Raw genomic sequence first — 16,214 nt, forward strand, 5'->3', positions numbered from 1 at the left:
CATGTTCAGTGAACTTATTCTATAATAAGCACTTACATACTAGCTATAGTGTCACCACATAAATTTCTATGAGAACAGACATCCTTCATAATGAAGCAAGCATAGTATGTACCGATCTTTGCGGATTATTAATTACCAGTTAGTAATCCTACGACTAGGAACTATTTAAGTTTAGAGTTATCATCTTTTTAGGTCTCACTATTATGATCTCATCATAATCCATAAAAAGCTTTACTCTAAACTATGGTATATCTTATTTAAACACTTAAATAGATAAAGCCCGTAATAAAAACAAAACAAGTCTTTATTTTAATATCAATGAAATCAAAACAGATTCATAAAAGTTATTCCTAAATCCTAATACATGATTGGACTTAGGACATATTCCTTTCAAAGATAGCATGAGCATAGGGGGAGATGCAAACACTCCAGCCTGGATGCTAACAAAAGATTGTTCCTACTCCCATCTCCAATCAACCCTATTCAAGCTGATCCATGACACCCAAGCAGCAATTCAATCATCTCATAATGCTAGCACAAAGAAGCTACTTACAGCTCACCTTGAAGCACTTTAACTACACAAAATCCAAGCTCTTAATCACAGTCAAAGTGTAGATGAAATCAAACAAGAAATTTCTGAAGTAAAATGGGATCTCATAGCAAGGATGGATGATAGAATGCCTGGAACTACCATGACTGAAATAGCTCATAAGCTAAGGAAGGAAACTGACCTCAATAGAAAAGTTGTGGCCATGGACTCAAGATTATCTGATGTAGAATAGTCAAGGGCCAAGATACTTACCAATCAAGAAACTCAAACTGTTCTACTACAACAGTTGGTGGCTGCTCAACTCCCCTCCACTCAATAACTTGATGCTAACAAAAAGGGGGAGAAAAGCTCAAGTAAGGGGGAGAAAGGTGAAAGTGAGAGGGAGCTACAGCTAAACATATAAGTCAGCAAAGTAATTGTGCCAACAATTTCTCTCACAAAGCCACCAGCCTTGGACAGCATTGATATCATAAATTTGGCAGCAACAAAACTGAACATAGATGACAAACTGCTAAATATTGATATAGAAGCAGCTGAGAAGGAATTGAAAGAAAAGTGGAGAAAGATAGATGCAGAGATTCAATAAAAGTTTGGGCCAATTCAGAAACCAGATAAAGTCTTTAGTCATCACTCTCAAGTCATGAAAATCTATGTGAATGAATTAAGTATGAACTAGCTGGAAAAGGGTCAAACTTCCTGCATCAAATCTCCAAAAGCAGATTTAATCATGAAGCCTAAAAGAAACTATCCAAAGTTTTCAGACAAGAATCCTATGGACACTATATATGAGACACCTAGGCCAAATGAGAAGAAGCTGTTGGCAAGGTCAATTGCATTTTACAAGGATCCAGCAGATTCAGCACTTAAAAAGAGAATTGCTAAAATTTACAGAATTGGTAAGGAGATTTGTGTAGTGGTTGGACACCCACTGTTTGTGGAAGCTAAGAAGGAAGAGAAAGAAAGAATCAGGCTAGAAAAGAAGCAAGCTGCCTTGGATGCTAAGAAGCACATACAAAAGAAGGAGCAAGCTGCTATCTTGGCCAAGCTTCAAGCTGTAAAAACCACAACAGAAACTTCTGCACAACCATCTGAAATTGTTGAATCTCAAGATCTAAAGGTGCAAGCTGAACCTCAACAGACAAAGAAACCAAGATACAAGCAATAAATCAAGAGAAAATTGGACTTCAGTGATGAGAAAAAGGAAGACTCTATTCCCAGGAAGCCTACAACTACAAGTCAAACATCAAAACCCTCTGTGGTATTTGAAGAATTCAAAGTGGTGGATCCAACAAGGAATATTCATGGTGAGCCCATAATTCCTAAGGATGAACCATTAGACTGGGATAGTTTGCCAATTCCTGAGCTGAACTTTCCTATCTTCAAGGCAAAGAAGATAAAGTCAAGAGCAATCAAGAAAGTGAAACCAGTGTTTCTCAAATCCAAGATCTTAACCAAATCCCAACCCACAGTCAACAAGAGAGATATCATGTACATTTGTTATATTAAAGAGTTTTCAGACTTGAATCTCTACTTGGATGAACTGGAAGAAGTAAGAGGAATTGATGCTTACAGACACCTTCCTGAAAGACTAGTATTTAAATACAAGGGAGGGAAAGAGATAACATGGCCTCTTCACAAGATTCTCCAAGAAAGCCAATATGTTCGGATTAAAGTCTACTCATCCTTCAAAAAGAACTTTGGATTGAATGTGACTACAAAGAGAATAGTTCTTAAGAAGATTGAGGAGCTGAGGAGTGATAGAGCCAAATATGCACTTCCAAAAACTCTATCAATTCCCTTCACATGAAAGAGAGTGCATTTGAGGCCTTATTGGCTGATGGAATTCATGGACAACAAAGGAGTTAGAAGATTCTTCAGATTGGAGGACCAGTTGAGTATCTCTAGCAATGAGACTCTTTTGGAAATACAAGAAATGCTAAATCTCTCAGAAGCTGATGAACTTGAATTCCACAGATAACTCCAGAATCAAATAGAGGAAAACAACAGAAGACTTGGGAAGAAATCCAGACATTCAAGGGGATAGACTTATCTGCTCTGACTAGAGGAGCACCTTGAAAATTGATTGTGAGAACTCTTTGTACATTTTGCTTTGTTCAATTGTCAGTAAAATTTGCAGCACTTATTAGTTTTATCTACTATTTTTCAAACTGTATCTTTAGGATGTTTTGTCATCATCAAGTTTCTCTTAATTTATGGCTACAATTCCCGTAGACATTAATTAGGGGAGATTGTTAGTAATATGTTGTGTACTTGATGATAAGCTAAACAAAACACCTTAGTAGATTTAACTTAGTGAATTTTGTAGCACCCGACGGATGATCAATTATAGTCCCGACGGATGATTCAATATAGTCCCAACGGATGACTAATTGATATCCATCGGGTGAGTAGCTTATGTAACATTAAGTACTGTAGCACATTTCTGCAAACAACTTTGTATAGATTATGTAGTAGCTTATGAATTATGTAGACTGCTAGTAGATGTGCAGAATAGATTGATTAAATGTAAATATAAGATGTCTTGTAATTCTGCACAAATGAAATGGAGTCAAGTGATAAATGGTTCGATTACTACTTGGGAAGATCTTGCTCAAAAGTTTCTCGTAAAATTCTTCCCTATGGCAAAGACAGCTGCAATCAGGAATGCTCTTACTCAATTTGAGCAGCAAATGGGAGAGTCTTTGTGTGAAGCTTGGGAGTGCTACAAGGAGATTCTTAGGAAGTTTCCCCATCATGGAAAGCCTGATTGGATGATCATCAATTGCTTCTATAACGGTTTGGGAGCACAGTCACGACCCATGATCGATGCAGCATCAGGTGGAGCATTATGGGTAAAGAGCTATGAGGAAGCTTATGATCTAATTGAACTGATGGTTGCTAATGAATATCAGTATCCAACCCAGAGATTTCCACAGGGGAAGGTAGCAGGAGTTCTTGCAGTGGATACAGCTACAGCTATCACTGCTCAACTAAAGGAGTTGTCTATAAAGATCGATTCTCTGGCTAACTATGGTGTTAATCAGATAACTAGTATTTGTGAGCTATGAAGATATTCAAAGATGCTGGAATAGAGTAGTGAAGCAGCATGGAGTTAGACTTGATAGGTTTTGTTTTATTATCTTGTCTTATTATCATGTAAACTTGGTGATATATAAACAAGTGTAGCAAGTAGAACAACAACAAGACTAAACAAACTCATTCTCAGAGAAACATTTGTAAGCTAAATCCTGTAGCATTTCTCTATAAGTTTAGTTGTTCATATTTGTAAGCAGTTGTGAGCTATTCAAGCTTCACAGGGTTCTCACTCGATATATATATATATATATATATATATATATATATATATATATATGTAATAACCCCAATTTTTGGGAAATTTTTGAAACCCTTATGAATAGTGTTTTTGCTGAATGAGAAAACTTTTCATGCCACACTATGTAGGGGTTCTGATATGGATATTCTGAGATTTTATTAGTACTTTATATGGGATATAAGTGTATGTAAAGATCGTCAGAATCCAAATCCGAACACTTTGGTTTTTCCCGGAAATCCACAAGATACGGAGAGAATTGAGTATAAGGTAACAGGATAAAAAGGATTTAAATTAAAGGATTATAATAGAGGATCATAAAAAGGAATATAATGTATTGAGAAAGGTTAAGGGAACCTAAGTAATAAGATCCCGGGTATGATCCTTCAAACGATAAACGAGAACGAAAGTTAAGCGAACCGTATAACAGATCAGCGGTCATTAGGCAAACGATTAGGAAGTTAATCAAAGGGATTAGTGGGAATGATGTCATCCAACCAATAGAAAGAGGACAAGGAATGGAGGATGACATCATGAGGATGACATAGGCATGACAAGAAAGGAAGGAGATGTGGTGACTTTTTAACCACACAAAATCAAGGGCAACTAGGTAATTTACTAAATCAAACACAAAATCAAGCCAACCAAGCCAAGCAAATCATTTTCATCAAAACACAAAAACCATTCTCTCATCCAAGCAAGCTTGCTCTCGGCTTTTACTATTGCAAATGGAGGAGAAATTCAAAATCAAAGATCCAAGCTTCCTAAATTGGTGAGTTAATTCCCTAATCATCTTCATGCTTAGTTAGGACTATATCATGAGTTTAAGCCATTAATTCCTTCTCAATCTTCTTCATTTAATCAAAGAAGAAGACAATGAATAGTGTTTTCAAGTTTTTAACTTGAACTTTTTCTTGTTTTTCTTGAAGATCCAAGCATTCTTAAGACTTCTCAAAGCTTCTTAAGGCTTCCTAGCTCCTCCCACCACTTCAAGGAAGGTATACCATCTCCAAACCCTAGGTTCCTATATATTATAAGATGATTTTGATTAGTAGGATGATATTGTAGCTTGTTGTTGTGATTTAGAGTTTGGGATTTGGAATGGTAGTGAAATGGAATGGTAAATGTTGTGGTTTTGATTTAAAAGAACTTAAGTATGATTAAAATTAAGTTTAGGCATAAGTATGAATGATTAAATTGAATTGGTTGGGATTTTTATGATGTGATAAGGATGGATGTTGGTTGTATGTTGGATTTGAGGTTGGTTTGTGGTTGGTTTTGAATGGCTTAAAATTGGGAAATCGCGTAAACATAGCCGTCGTAATGTCCGATTTTCTTTGGACTGTTTTTGTGCATAACATTAGGACCCGAGAACCCCCTGCTAGATTATGACCACTGCCATGTTTAGATAGCTCATGTTACGAGCTTCGTTTTGATATGTAGTTCGTTCGATTCCGATGCACGGTTTAGGAGAAACGACCGTTTCAAGTAACGGCGTTTCGCGAACGAAACTTTTCCCCTCGCCTTACTTTGAAACATAGGTTAAAGAACAAAAAGGGTTAATTAATGTATGAAACATTTATGATAACTGTATTAGGCAGTTGGTAAGACACTCGCGAAGGAATCGTCTTAAAACTCGTAAAGGTTAAATTATTAAAAATGGTGGAGCCGAGGGTACTCGAGTGACTTAAGAGAATCAGTAATCGCAAAACAAGCGTTAGAGTCTAAGTTAGTTAAAGTATAGATTTACAAGTGACTTTGGTTTAATTCCAACTTACTTGTTGTTTATAGGTTACCAGACTCGTCCCGAGCCATTCGTAACCCCCAGTCGCTCAGGCAAGTTTTCTATCCGTTATACTGTTGTTGTGATGTATATATGTATATGCATTATCTTGCGATAGATGCATGTTGGTTAATTAGCAAATGTTGCGATATATTGAAGCATGCTGATATGGTATATATATGCATGCCTGTTTCGTATTCTTGCCATATATATCTGTTGGTTCAGTTGATAATACCTATGCTAGAGAATAGCAGTAATTTGCATATACCCTTAGTATAGGGACCCAAAGGTGAAAACATATTTCTAAAACCGGGAGTCGATGTTCCCGAGTATATTATATATATATATATATATATATATATATATATATTTATATATTTATATATTTATATATATGGATATAGTTTTTAAAACTATGGATCGAATAAGGTTTATTCGATACCTTTATTTTACTTAATTGAATATTAATTTGAGTATTCATTCGAGGGCTTATGACTCAGTTTATCTTATTATTTGAATATTATTTGAATATTCATTCGAGGGCTTATGACTCAGTTTATTTTATTATTGAATATTATTTCGAATATTCATCCGAGGACTTATGACTCCTTTATTTTATTATTGAATATTATTTCGAATATTCATACGAGGGCTTATGACTCAGCTTATTTTATTTATTGAATATTATTTGAATATTCATTTGAGGATCTATGACTCCGATTATTTGCTGAGATATATTCTTTATTTTATTAAAGAATAAGGTGTCGATAATCAAACTTATTTTCGATTATTCAAATAAAGATAATACTTTCATATAAGTATATCTTTGGTTATTTAATATCCATTTCAAGTATAAGTTTTAAAACTTCTACTTCAATTATTTTTATAAAGATTATTCTTTATGGGAATATTATTTAAATAATAATATTCAGATATTTTCTAATATATCGGGACTGATTTATTTTCATAAATCAGCAGTACTCCAAACATTCTTAAAAATGTTTTCGAGTCTTCAAAATGATTTTTAAAGTTAGAGTGGACCCCAAGACTCATTTTTATATTTAAGATCTTCCTTTCAAAGGGGATTTAAATACTCGCTCAAAACCTGGGGGATCCAGCTCTGTGGTGCATTTTACATTCGCAACGTGGTTGCTGTTTTGAGAAAACAAATGAATTGATTACTTACCCAACGTTCGGGAAGTAAGCCCATCTAATTGAGTCGGCATAAGCGACAGGCCGGGGTACGGTCTATCAAAGTGTAAGTGGCTGGGTGGCAGTCCATCAACGCGTGAGTGGCCGGGTAACAGTCTAGCGCGAGGTCCTAATGCGGCCAGGGTGATGACCGGTGATGAATTCATCCATCTACAGTAGAAAAGGTTACTTATTGGTATCTTTGCCTGATCAGCAAGATATCTGGTTTATGCCAAAATTCTTTTCCTTTCCAAAATTCATTGGATGTTTCAAACTCTGTTCATACTTTACATAACAGAGGTTCCAGGAAATGTTTAAGAGATATATATGTGGATATATATATATCGGGACTAAATAAAGTATCTCGTAACTTTATTTCATTCAATAATATTTCAAAGATTGAATCTATTCAAATCTTGTCTTGTAGTCTCATCTATGTGATGAACTTTTGAAACTGATTATAACTTGAACGGTGGTAGTTCAAGTAGTATTGGGAAAGATATAAGTATATTGGGGTATTTGGTAACCTCATCTTTTAAACTTATATCTAATTAATAATTGTCTTATGAATGACAAAGATTTTCAGAAAAACGTTGAGACAAGGTTAGATATATGAGATCACCTTGCAACGATATTTTTTTTATACAGTTATACACTGGGACTTTGTGTATATTATGCATGGAAGAGGACTTCCAATATTTTGAAAAGTATATATGTATATATACTGAATATTTTGCGACTTCATCGCATTAAGATATCAAACTTGGTTCATTTCTTTTGACCAAGACTTTCATGAGTATTATGAGTAGGCTCATATACTATTAATTATTATACATATTATTTTGGTGGGCTTGCTGCTCACCCTTGCTTTCTTCTTTCATCACACAACAACAGATAGAAAAGATGAACAGAACCAAGCTCCCGATTCGCAAGCGATTAGGAGACGTTCCGCAGTTTTCTAGAAGCATTGATGCCGCCGTAGCCGAGGTAGGAACTACCAATAGGCTAGGCTTTCAACTTTTGATGTACCAGATTTATTTATATTTATGAATTGTAATAATGGCAAAGAAATGTAAATTTATTCAGAAAACCTTTTAAGGTGTATTGGCAGATAATTATGGAATAAAATGATTTGTGGTTATTTTTTTGGATGTTCATCTCTGAGACTATAACGTGTGGTGTGTGTGTTTATTGTGGGGTCACAGTACAGAGGAGTTGAGTAGTTATTAAGATTGGGTGTTATTAAGGGAAATGGAACTCGTGACGACCCGGATCCCCGACCCCGGATCTGGAGGTGTTACAGAAATGGTATCAGAGCTAAGCGTTATAAACCTCAGAGATGATGGGACGTTAAGATAATAAGTTCACTAAGATAATAAGAACTCTTGCCAAGTTCATAGTCGGACTACCTAACGTAGTACTGACAGTTAAAACCCTTATGGGAACCCTTATAAATGTAGCGATAGGAGCGTAGTTCGTTATCGTATATGGTAGCGGGACTCCGAACCCTGAGGTTGAGGAGCAACATCGCGATGATATTTTATTACTAATTGGAGATCGGATTGTGGATCCGATAGAGTGTCCTAATGCAGGACCGGATGATGTTGATATTGAGGATTTAGCGGTTGAGGATGTTGTCCTAGAAGGGATAGTTGTTGAGGAGGATCCCATGGAGGATCCTGACAGGATTGGATAAAGGACCACTGATGAATTGATGACCATGGTTTGGTCGACTACCAGAGGTAGGATTGGCCGGTCACTACCAGAGGTTCGTTCAAGTTTGTAAAGACAGTAGCCCCTTTAACGCGGCTTACTCATAAGACTGAGAAGTTCGAATAGGCAGAGAAATGCGAGAACAGCTTTTAAGAACTGAAGCAAAGGTTGGTGACGGCCCCTATGTTGGCGTTGCCGGAGGAAAAAAGGAGATTTTGTGATTTGTATTGATGCTTCGTATAAGGAATTAGGGTGCTTCTTATAGAGCACAGCAAGGTACTCGCGTACACGTCAAGACAATTGAGGTAATATGAAATTCGATATCCCCGCTCATGAGCTTAGGCTCGTGGCAATAGTTTTACCCTAAGGATTGGAGGCACTACTTGTATGGAGAGAAGTGCGAGAATTACCTAAGCCATAAGTGCTCTAGTGCATTTTCACGTAGAAAGAGCTCAACATACGCCAGAGGAGGCGGTTAGAGCTAATCAAGAATTATGATTGGGAGATTCTTTATCATTCGGGGAAAGCCAATGTGGTGGCTGATGCCCTTAGTAAAAAGGAGAGACTCAAGATGATAATGACTTTGGGAGGGTTGATAAGAGATTTTGAAAAAAAAAATGGAAATAGATATGAAGGTAACCGGAGCCGGTACCGAAAAGTTGTTTGAGATTGCAATACAGCCCGAATTATTGGAAAGGAACATATTGTGCCAGAAAAAGTGATGAATGAAGGCAGAGAGCCAACAAATAGATATGAGATTAATACCGAGAGAGATGATAAGGGAATAATGAGGTATTCCTATAGAATTTGGGTTCCAAATGTTTAAGAGCTTAAAGATGAAATCTTAGATGAAAGCTAGTTTGAGGAATAAGAGTTAGAGCAAACCCTGAACGTGATAGTCAGGGAGGTCGCCATCAAGATAGAAGGAACCCATAACATAATGAAGTGGAAAATGAGGATTTTAAATTAAAAGATGACTCCAATTATGGGGAGTAGGAAGAAATATTTTAGACTAAGAAAGCAAAAGTCGAGCGAGATAAGGAGACCCGAGACGGTACTCCTATACGGAAATTCATGAACCTGTCTAAACAGAACTTATATTTTATTCCCAACCACCACCTTGAGGAAACAATGTGGTGTGAAATTCTTTCAGAACCTCTAAGTCGCTAAGCTCTCAGAGTTCCAAGGAACAATCTGGCCCAGTCGAGGCAAGAGCCTGGCTAAAGGAAAATCTAGGAATCATTTGAGATTCTAAATGATTGACAAATCTCAAAAGGACTATTTTGGTCACTTACCCTCCTAAGAGAGAGACCACCCGCTGGTGAAAGACCAAGAAAGGCACGGAGCCAGAGGTTATGATAAACTGATTAAAGTTCAGCCAATTGTTTTCGGGAAAGTAATTCTCAAGGTTATGGAGAGAGTGTAAAAACTTTAGAGCCAGAACAAAGGCAGACGAGTATGATGAATTGTGAATTTAAGTTGTAAAAGTTGTCAAGATTCGTTCTAAGGGCACGAATCCAGAATGACGGGATGTTTGAAATCAATGCTTATGTTGTGTTGGTTCATGAAATAATGATAAGAGAAAGGAAAATAAAAAGAAACTGAAGTGGAAAGGAATATAACGGCAATAGAGTTTGAGGTATGATAAGGGAGTTGGGTATGAGGAAACCCTAACGACTCGTAGCAATAGAAATAGAAAAGTATACATTCGTCAGGATGAGGGTGATTCACCATAAGTTAAAATTGATGGTTGAGGGCATAAGAGATACATATAGTTTATCCCCTGTAAGTTGGGAGGATTCGAGGAAACCTTGAGATAATTCGAAGGATAAATAATGAGACGCGGATAGACTAAGGGGATAAGGAAGTAAGAAATTAGGAAAAATTGGATGAAGGAAGTGACCTTCAAGAAGGTGAAATGTAAGACCGGTGGCTTGATACCCAGAAAGGGAGACGCCAGGTATGAAAGATATCCCAACATTGAGGTGACTGTTGAGATAAACAACAAAAGTAAACACGGAATTATTAAGAAGAAGTTCACGTTGAACACGACCAATATCTTCCAGAACATCCTTGTTATCGTTACCAAATTAGGCAAGAAAAGCGGATAACCGTTGTTATCTTTTGGAGGCCATATTGATTGACCTCATGTTGTATACATATGTCATTGTGAAATTAGGCATATACTATCGAGGTGGGAATGATTGAATAAGACACCCTTATCAGGGATATATGACTTGATTTATCCATGGAAGGATGCAGGTACCTTTTAAAGGTGGAATTAAGGATAGAACATCGGTAACTTAAAATGAATCCTAGGGGAATGCATAAAGGTTGGCATTTCACCCTTAATAGGGACAGTATGAGTTTTGACAGAATGATTGGGAAAGGGTTAAGGTAACAACAACCTTTAAGAATCAGTGGAGAAATTTTTCAGAAGTATATAGACAATGATTCTGGTATTAATAAATGGTATCTTGATATGCCCTGTATCTAGGAAATATGGGAGGAACGATTGAAGGATAACCTTAGAGGTTTTACAAGGAGAAAGGTAATATTCAAAATTCTCAAGAATAGAAATGTTGATAAAGGAAATATGACGTAATTATAATGTTGCCAAGTGGGGCACGTGTTAAACCACGAGAAAGTATGGATCGAACCAGTAATGGTCGAAATTGTTCAGGGCAATTAGGACTTAAGATAAAAGATGTTCTAAGTATGATTAAGAGTCAGTCTTGACAGTGATTAGCCTCTAAAGATTGAGGCAATAACTTATGGAAAAATGGTGATATTTTTTTTATTTACTCATCAGATATTAAAGAAAAGCATTTTCACATAAGCTGTGATTGGAATAAGGTAGAAAATTTATTTGGAGGTGGTTAAAATGACATTGACTGTAAGGAACTATTACTATCAGGAAAGGCCAAAGAGGTGGTCGACACTTTAACGGTAAAAGGATAATTATAGGCGCTTGTGCCAAAGGATACAGTGATGATGGTTAAAAGCTGAAGGTTGTATTATGGTTTGGAAGATTGACATTCCTTCTGATGACTGTGCAATACCCAGCCGTAATAGTAGTTGGTAAAGGTTTAATTCGTGTAATCGCCATGAGCGGGCTATCTATCTTAGAAGGTACTATCTTGAGAATGAGCCTGGACCATGTTTCAAAAGGACTAAACGAACCTTTGAGTAAGTCTTCTATTTAAGGCATATGATTTAGAATGGTATTAACCTGCTATCGTTGCTTTGATTGAAACTCTTCTAAAATTTTATCTGCTTCATGTCATGTATGTATGTCAGGATCAGGAGTGTTCTTCATGAATCACAAATGGTGATTATGTTACCTCCTTAGAAGGATTTGATACGACATGTATGGACTCCGTATGGTTAGCTATTAAGATTTCATGGAAAGTGAATGATGACAGTAGGTCAGTGGTGGACCATGGTAAGGCAGCAATGATTATGCGAGTATTGAGCTGATTACAACCGTGAGAGTTGTATTGGAATGGGTGTTGAGATTGAGTACCACTAATCGGGTCGTGGTAGTGTATAAGTTATCATTGATAGACTAATTAAGTAGAGTATCTACCTAGTGAATAATTATTCTTTCTTATCAATAGAGAGTCGTATTATTATACGAGGAAGGTTGCGGTGCGAGCATAGAATCCTAGTAACGGTGATATATAGAATGAGATCCCAGATTCGATTTTCGATGTCGAGGGAGTTTCAAAGGTAATTGTGTATAAGCTCGAGGAAGAGCATGGGTCCATAGAATGATGGATGGGATAGCGAAAATATTTAGGCACGTGAAATGTGATGCTATAATACTTGATGTTGATATAAATATATATATGTTTTGTTCTTCTATGACAAACCTCTATAGTTCAGAGGTAGATTCCAAGCCAGATATTTTATGGCAATAATGTTTTTTTATGAATATACAATTCTCTTCGGTTCGTTCTTTTCTCTTCTTTTCATTTCATGTAAGTTGAGAAGAACAACCCTTCCAGAAGGGGAGGTATTGCCGAATGACTATCTATCTGTGTGATAGAAGCCGAGTAGGATACCAGCTATTGTTTAATTGCTTGTCAAGTACTAAAGGCTGGCCACCTTCTGTACTAACTATGCGATATAACAAGTGTTCATGATCATAGTGATCTCTCAACAAATTCCTTTACTTCTATTTGATTGATCAAATTTTGGAAAATAGAAACAACTGAAAAAGGAGTAATAAAGTGGTGGTAGTATGCGGAATGGGAACACATTCGTGATACTAAGGTTGACGTGGTTATTAAAAGGTTATAGAACGCTAACGAGCAAAAGTATAACCAGTATAATATTAGGAACGGAAGGTAGTAGCGATTACGAACCGGAAAAGAATGGGTATTGAGAAGCAAAAGTTCTAATGATAAAAGCTATAATGAGAGTCTGTGCAATAGACTTGAAAGAAATTGGAATGATCACTTAACACGGATTGAGTTTTCTTACGACAATAGATCATATGTCAGTATTGAGATATCGCCTTATGAGATCCTTGAGGGAAGACAATATCGATCTCCCTTATGTTAGGATGAAGTTGTAGAGCGCAAGATGCTCGGACCAGCAGTGGTCCAAAGGACCAAGGATATGATAGATCTAATCAGAGGACGGCTGGTAGTAGCCCAAGATGGACATGACACAAAAGGATAAAGAGTACGAAATAGGGGACCTAGTAATGTTATAGGTATCCCTTGGAAAGGATTGATGAGGTTCGGAAAGAAAGGAAAGCTAAGTCTACAATTTGTTGGACCCTTGGATATATTAAGGAGTATTGGGAAGTTAGCATATGAGCTAGCCTTACCCAAGAACATGTAGCAGGTCGTAACGTGTTTCATGTATCAATGTTAAGGAAGTGTAATTCAGATGCCAGATAAATAGAGGCGTATGAGCGCATAGACATGCAATCAGACGTAACCTATATGGAGCAACCAGGAAGGGTTATAGAGTGAAAAGGAATAAGTGCTTAGGGGAAGGATTATCAAACTAGGCAGAGTTTGGTGGCAGGACCACAATATGGGAAAATTTACTCGAGAGTTAGAAAGTGCAATGCTAAGAGAGTATCCCTATTCATTTTCTATCTGATTCCGGGACGGAATCCTTTTAAGGAGGGGAGACTGTAATAACCCCAATTTTTGGAAAATTTTTGAAACCCTTATGAATAGTGTTTTTGCTGAATGAGAAAACTTTTCATGCCACACTATGTAGGGGTTCTGATATGGATATTCTGAGATTTTATTAGTACTTTATATGGGATATAAGTGTATGTAAAGATCGTCAGAATCCAAATCCGAACACTTTGGTTTTTCCCGGAAATCCACAAGATACGGAGAGAATTGAGTATAAGGTAACAGGATAAAAAGGATTTAAATTAAAGGATTATAATAGAGGATCATAAAAAGGAATATAATGTATTGAGAAAGGTTAAGGGAACCTAAGTAATAAGATCCCGGGTATGATCCTTCAAACGATAAACGAGAACGAAAGTTAAGCGAACCGTATAACAGATCAGCGGTCATTAGGCAAACGATTAGGAAGTTAATCAAAGGGATTAGTGGGAATGATGTCATCCAACCAATAGAAAGAGGACAAGGAATGGAGGATGACATCATGAGGATGACATAGGCATGACAAGAAAGGAAGGAGATGTGGTGACTTTTTAACCACACAAAATCAAGGGCAACTAGGTAATTTACTAAATCAAACAAAAAATCAAGCCAACCAAGCCAAGCAAATCATTTTCATCAAAACACAAAAACCATTCTCTCATCCAAGCAAGCTTGCTCTCGGCTTTTACTATTGCAAATGGAGGAGAAATTCAAAATCAAAGATCCAAGCTTCCTAAATTGGTGAGTTAATTCCCTAATCGTCTTCATGCTTAGTTAGGACTATATCATGAGTTTAAGCCATTAATTCCTTCTCAATCTTCTTCATTTAATCAAAGAAGAAGACAATGAATAGTGTTTTCAAGTTTTTAACTTGAACTTTTTCTTGTTTTTCTTGAAGATCCAAGCATTCTTAAGACTTCTCAAAGCTTCTTAAGGCTTCCTAGCTCCTCCCACCACTTCAAGGAAGGTATACCATCTCCAAACCCTAGGTTCCTATATATTATAAGATGATTTTGATTAGTAGGATGATATTGTAGCTTGTTGTTGTGATTTAGAGTTTGGGATTTGGAATGGTAGTGAAATGGAATGGTAAATGTTGTGGTTTTGATTTAAAAGAACTTAAGTATGATTAAAATTAAGTTTAGGCATAAGTATGAATGATTAAATTGAATTGGTTGGGATTTTTATGATGTGATAAGGATGGATGTTGGTTGTATGTTGGATTTGAGGTTGGTTTGTGGTTGGTTTTGAATGGCTTAAAATTGGGAAATCGCGTAAACATAGCCGTCGTAATGTCCGATTTTCTTTGGACTGTTTTTGTGCATAACATTAGTACCCGAGAACCCCCTGCTAGATTATGACCACTGCCATGTTTAGATAGCTCATGTTACGAGCTTCGTTTTGATATGTAGTTCGTTCGATTCCGATGCACGGTTTAGGAGAAACGACCGTTTCAAGTAACGGCGTTTCGCGAACGAAACTTTTCCCCTCGCCTTACTTTGAAACATAGGTTAAAGACCAAAAAGGGTTAATTAATGTATGAAACATTTATGATAAGTGTATTAGGCAGTTGGTAAGACACTCGCGAAGGAATCGCCTTAAAACTCGTAAAGGTTAAATTATTAAAAATGGTGGAGCCGAGGGTACTCGAGTGACTTAAGAGAATCAGTAAGCGCAAAACAAGCGTTAGAGTCTAAGTTAGTTAAAGTATAGATTTACAAGTGACTTTGGTTTAATTCCAACTTACTTGTTGTTTATAGGTTACCAGACTCGTCCCGAGCCATTCGTAACCCCCAGTCGCTCAGGCAAGTTTTCTATCCGTTATACTGTTGTTGTGATGTATATATGTATATGCATTATCTTGCGATAGATGCATGTTGGTTAATTAGCAAATGTTGCGATATATTGAAGCATGCTGATATGGTATATATATGCATGCCTGTTTCGTATTCTTGCCATATATATCTGTTGGTTCAGTTGATAATACCTATGCTAGAGAATAGCAGTAATTTGCATATACCCTTAGTATAGGGACCCAAAGGTGAAAACATATTTCTAAAACCGGGAGTCGATGTTCCCGAGTATATTATATATATATATATTTATATATTTATATATATATGGATATAGTTTCTAAAACTATGGATCGAATAAGGTTTATTCGATACCTTTATTTTACTTAATTGAATATTAATTTGAGTATTCATTCGAGGGCTTATGACTCAGTTTATCTTATTATTTGAATATTATTTGAATATTCATTCGAGGGCTTATGACTCAGTTTATTTTATTATTGAATATTATTTCGAATATTCATCCGAGGACTTATGACTCCTTTATTTTATTATTGAATATTATTTCGAATATTCATACGAGGGCTTATGACTCGGCTTATTTTATTTATTGAATATTATTTGAATATTCATTTGAGGATCTATGACTCCGATTATTTGCTGAGATATATTCTTTATTTTATTAAAGAATAAGGTGTCGATAATCAAA

At 36.3% G+C, this 16,214-nt stretch overlaps 1 non-coding gene across 1 annotated transcript; it reads right to left on the reverse strand.

Moving 5' to 3' along the window:
* Positions 1 to 3,204: 3,204 nt before the first annotated feature.
* On the reverse strand, positions 3,205 to 3,311 carry LOC141716449 (small nucleolar RNA R71). Its single transcript, XR_012573159.1, has one exon. It is a non-coding gene; the product is annotated as a small nucleolar RNA R71 (small nucleolar RNA).
* Between the last annotated feature and the right edge of the window lie 12,903 nt (positions 3,312 to 16,214).

The sequence above is a fragment of the Apium graveolens genome, chromosome 3 (assembly GCF_009905375.1).
Source record: "Apium graveolens cultivar Ventura chromosome 3, ASM990537v1, whole genome shotgun sequence".
Taxonomy (NCBI): domain Eukaryota; kingdom Viridiplantae; phylum Streptophyta; class Magnoliopsida; order Apiales; family Apiaceae; genus Apium; species Apium graveolens.